This window comes from Labeo rohita, chromosome 9 (genome assembly GCF_022985175.1).
Source record: "Labeo rohita strain BAU-BD-2019 chromosome 9, IGBB_LRoh.1.0, whole genome shotgun sequence".
NCBI lineage: Eukaryota > Metazoa > Chordata > Actinopteri > Cypriniformes > Cyprinidae > Labeo > Labeo rohita.
Genome location: NC_066877.1, coordinates 15,530,732 through 15,536,731, shown reverse-complemented (window position 1 = coordinate 15,536,731; position 6,000 = coordinate 15,530,732).

Here is a 6,000-nt window from a genome sequence, read left to right as displayed (position 1 = left end):
GTTATTATGCTACTAATATTTCCCTTACAGTTGGACTTACATAAAAATTCCCCCTATTTTCTAAATGCATTTTATTTATCTTATCGTGAATGATTCGTCTTTTCATGTCAACCTTTCAAGTTTGCATTTAGCCAATCTGCCTTCATCCAAAAACAATCTTTTCTTATTCTATAAATCATTTAACTCGGTTGCACATCAAAATACTGAAGAAAAGATCTGTTGCTACTTTTTTTTCATAATGAAATTAAAACTGATCTAAACAACCTTTTTTGATATATAACTTATTTTTACATTACCAAAAATCTAGCACCAAAAAAAGCATTTATACACAGTATACACTACTAGTCAAAGGTTTTTGAACAGTAAGATTTGTAATGTTTTTTAAAGAAGTCTCTTCTGCTCACCAAGCCTGCATTTATTTGATCCAAAGTACTGCAAAAACAGTAACAATTTTACTATTTAAAATAAGTGCTTTCTATTTTAATATGTAATTTATTTCTGTGATTTCAAAGCTGAATTTTTAGCATCATTACTCCAGTCACATGATCATTTTAATATTCTGATTAGCTGCTTAAAAACATTTATTATTAGTATTATTATTATTATTATTATGATGAAAGCAGCTGAGTATAATTAACACTTTTGATCAAAAATACTGACGTTTAGAAAAAGTACTGATGTTTAGATCTGTCTATTCATCAAAGGATCCTAAAATAACATCCTTTGATGAATAGGCAGATCTAAACATCAGTACTTTTCTGAAGGATCATGTGACCCTGAAGACTGGACTAATGATGCTTAAAATTTAGCTTTGATCACAAGAATAAATTACTTTTTAAAATGTATTCAAATAGAAAGCAGCTATTTTAAATAGTAAAAATATTTCACAATATCACTGCTTTGGCTGTATTTTGGATGCTTGTTGAGCAGAAGAGACTTTAAAAAGCATTAAAAATCTTCCCGTTCAAAAACTTTTGACTGGTAGTGTATATAACAAAATAAAAATGTAATATAAGACATTCTATATGTGTATAAATGCATGCCCTAAATTGCTTGATAGATGTTACCGTACAAACCCTACAGCGCGGCTGTGTTTCTTCCCATGAAGGTTGAAGTGAGTTATGATAAATAGTCTTGTTTACCTTCATTGAGATGATTGAGTGTGTAAACGGTTTCTTGTCTCTTTAATCTATAACATACCGCTGTGCTTTTTGTATATGAGCAGCAGGGCTGCGTTTTTAAAATTCCTTCCACGCTGATCTGAGAACAGTTTTCTGTCTTTTCACATAAGACGGCCCAGGTTTAAATTTGGAGGAGGGAGCTGAACCTCAAACAGCACAAAAGAGCAACTTCCCCCCAGAGCTCAGAGAACAATAAAAACATTCCCAAGAGGATCTCAGTGTGGGACACAAAGCCGTGGACCATTAATATCATTGCTGTCTGGAATAATGAGGGTTTTTTCCCCTCTAAACTAAACATGACATATGGTTCTTCCTCTAAAATTGTTGCAGAGGAAATGAGATTTGGTTTCTGCGTAGCTGCTTTAATGACTTATGAAGTTAAAGTGTGTGTGTGTGTGTGTATGTGTGTGTGTTCCTGCTCCGCTGACTGTCTCGCCATGTGCGCTGTTTGCTCTGGCTGCTGGCTGTCTTTGTTCTGGTTTTATTAGGCGTGGAGTTGGAGTCTGTCACTTTCAGGCTTTGGAGAGTCGTTTATCTCCCATTGAGGAAAAACAGTATCACTGCTGCCGCTCTCATCTGCACCGCCTGTGTCTTTAGTATTCAGAACCCTGTCTATGCTGATGCTCATGGCTCTTGCATCTAGATGCATTGCTGTGAGAATATTAGCCAACCAAAAGACATTATAATTAAGTAAAACTATAACAGCGTTCTTTATTAAAATGGAGTCCAAAGGTTAGCATTGGAAATCTTTTCGAAATCTAATTTAAACCTGGAAAAGGAAATAAATATTTATGGCTAAAAAAAGAATAATAGATACTTAAAATAATTAAGAAAAATAATTTTAGGTCATTAATGTAGTAAACAAGTTTTTTTTTTCCTTGCTTCCATTGTAGCAAAAAATTTACATTTAGTAATTTAGCAAATACTTTTATCCAAACAGACTATAAGTGCTATGACAAGTTTCAGTTAGCCTTTTTAGAATGCTATAATAAATTAAAAGAAAACAGATCAGAGCAAACTAGTGTTAGAAGCATTTTTTTTTTTTTTTGCATTAAAAAATAATTTAAAAAAAAGATAAATGCAAAAAGAATCGATAAATAGATAATGGGAAAAAATAGATAAATCAATAGCAGAAAATGTTTTTTTTTAAATTCTCATAAAAACATAATTATCAGGTTTTACAAATATATGTGTGTGTGTATATGTGTATGTATATTTATATATATGTATGTATATTTATATATATATATGTATATATATTTATACATATATATATATATAAATATATATAAATATATATATACATATATATATATATATATATATATATATATATATATTTATATGTATATATATATTTATATATTTATATATGTATTTATATTTATATATATATATATATATATATATATATGTGTATACATATATGTATATATATATATGTATATATGTAGGGATATATGTTAGTCTGATTTCTGAAGGAAAAAAAGATAACCATATTATTAAAAGGTGGATTGGTAGTGATTTTTAATATATACACTGATGGTAATGATCTTTAATATATGCAGTAAACATTATAGTTTTTCTACAGTTTCCCTGCAATAACATGCCAGTGTACATTTGAAAAGAATACAGGACTTATTGGAAAGCCCCCTCATAAAGGAAAATTGTCATGATTTAATTAATGATTTATTGGATTATCCAGTGATGTGTTCAGTAATCACAGCGACTGCAAACTCTTATGTCGTAAAAGTAGTACAAAAGCAACATTCATTTACTGAATGGCATTTGATGCTCTCAAACAATGAGCAACCTTCATTCCTGCTCTTGTTTTTTTATGGTGGCGCCATGTAAATTTGTGTTTCATTGAAGTCTGGTGATTGATGATGTCTCCACACACAGGCATCTTCAATAATTGTGTTCTTCTGGTTAAGGAAGTGACTCGTGATTGGCTGCATTGTACACATGATTACATCTTCAGCAAACGAAATAAAAGCAATCAATAACACCATATCTAAAGAATATGGCGATTTTGTATCAGTACATAATCTGTCTGGCTTTTTTTTGATCAGTTTGGGATAAATAAGGAAGTATAGTTCTGATAGTGCAAGAATCCAGTCATTATTGCTTGGCAGCTACTCTATGAAATTGTGAAAAAAAGACATGAAAATGCAGTGGAAAAGCCTTTCCCTACTTCGAGGGCTTTTGACGAGCCAAAAATGTACTTTGAACATAAATACCCTCTTTGGACAACCTTTCTTGGTAATCCCAACACAGCACTGGCCGCATTTGATCATTAGATCGGGCCTGTCCTGTAATCCGAATGAGTCTCCCGGCTGCATTGTCCGCTTGTGTATATGCTCTGTGACGGCCAACGGAGCTTAACATTCCGCTGCAGGGCCGGAGATCACTGCACTAATTGGCAGCCGGCAATGTTTCCAGAGGGATTTTGTTCTCCGTGAGGATCTGACCTCTCTAAAACCTGGTTAAACCAGACCTCAAAGACAGCCCTGTACCCTCAGTACCACTTAGTCATTGGACAATAAAAATACCAGAGACGGAGAAGTTCTCCTGATGGGTTGCAGAGCAGTGGCCCACGTTGTTTATGATTCTGAGACATTCATTAGGAGCCTGTGACCTTTTAAATGAACACTGAGAGTAGAGTGAAATTCTTAAACATGCATCAGAAGTATAAAAGTCAGAATAACCCACATTATCATCTATAACTTCAAAGAACAAATTAAAAATGTTTGTACAAAAACCTAAGCCTGGTCTAAAAGTAGAGACTGTCATGCAGATGACGAGAGAGGACAGGTGTATGTCTCTCTGTGATGTTTAAGCTCATGTGAAGAGCAGTTTCTGTGAAGTCTGAGGACTTGCTGAGATCTTACACCCCCTGTGTTGCCAACAAACCTTTCAACATGAAGAAGAAATAACTTGGGGCTGATGGAAAGTACATACTTGGCCCCTGTTGACCCTCTCTCGCCAAACGTTTAAGAACTGGAAATAGAATTTGGATAGAGATAGCTTCTTTGTTAAAGGGATAGCTCACCCAAAAATGAAAATCTGTTATTAATTACTCACCCTCATGTCGTTTCAAACCTGTAAGACCTTCGTTCATCTTCAGAATGCAAATGAAGATATTTTTGATGAAATTCGAGAGATTTCTGACCCTCCATAGACGGCAACTACCACAGAAATGTAGTAAGAACATCAGTAAAATATTCCATCAGTGGTTCAACTGTAATTTTATGAAGCTACAAAAATACTTATTATGCGTAAAAACAAAATAAAAAATCCTTACTAAGTTTCTGTGCCTTGACTGTGAAAAATATCTTAATTTGTGTTCTGAAGATGAACGAAGGTCTTACAGGTTTGGAACGACATGAGAGTGAGTAATTAATCAGATTTTCATTTTTAGGTGTGTCTTAAGAATTAGTTTGACCAGCTGTGGTTAGCCAAGAGGTAATCAGTCTTTTCTGATTCAGAATGAGCCAATCTACCTTTTTGTAACCGACTTCAAAAAGTTATGACCAATCTTAAAGAAAACAAATTAGATGACTAACGTTTTAAGACTAGCCTAAGCAGTTTATGTAACCGGCCCCATTACTCTTCATAAAACTTAGATTACACAACTCAATTCATCTGGATTACTTTTACTTTGCCATTTGTGTACTTTTTGAAGCTTGAAAATGTTAATTACATTAGATTAGAGAATATTAAAAATGTCTTCATTTTTGTTGTAAAGATGAATGAAATACGGGTTTCGTAATGACATAAGTGAGATAAACTAATGCTAACCCTAACCCTAACTGTAATTACAGTGTAATGTATGATTATATGACCCGATCACAACAAAAATCATGTGAAGCATACGTCTTGAGATATGACTGTAGATGAAAGCGGAATAAAAAGAAGTTGCATAAGTCATTAGAAGCAGGAATGCAGAATTGCTACCAGCATTTCATCTCCAAATCCTCTTTTGCAGATGGGCATTTATCTCGTTCTGTACAAATGATTGACGTGTTGTGAGGAAGGATCGGTGCTCCTTGAAGACCAGAACGGATGATTGAAATATGCCGGAGGCAGTCATGCCTTCACCACTGTCCCTGTAGTGCATATCATCAAAGCCAACCCGTTCATTCAGTTTGAGATGATTATTCACCTCTCGCATGCCAACCAACTCAACTAGACGACTGGTGACAGGTAAGAGGACATACCAGGTGTGCTATTCCCTTCTGAAGGTAAAAAAAAAAGCATGGCTGTGATGAATAAGAGTCAACTCATCAATGTGTTTTTGACTTTGGCACACGGGCAAATGCTGAAAATCATGGTGTTTTTTTGTCAGGAAGTAGATTTTTAGGTATGAAAAATTCTCAACAACTAAGATGTTCCTCAGAGAGTGTGCAGGCCTGTAATGACTGCAGGTGTTGGTTTGCAGCTGTACACCCTGAGGCAGAAATGACAATAGCAGTTTAATCTGTTTGTTGCCTTTACCTTTGTGTTCATATCAGCTCTTTTTACAGAAGAGCTTGTGGAATGTAGAAGTTACAGAGTGTGTCCTAGAATTATTTATGTGGTCTTACTAAAGAAAGTATTACCTTATACAGTCTCCTTTTCCCTAGAGCAGGGCTTCACATAATACCACGCATTTGTTGTTTAAAATTGTCACAGCTGCCATAAAGAGATTATCCACCTTATTTTTAAAGTATGAGGCCATTTGTATGAGGCAATTTGAGCAGACGAGGCCATTTGTAACTTAAATGTGCAATCCTCCTTCGGTTATTTTAGCTGTACAAAAACAGTCCATTATCCTGCT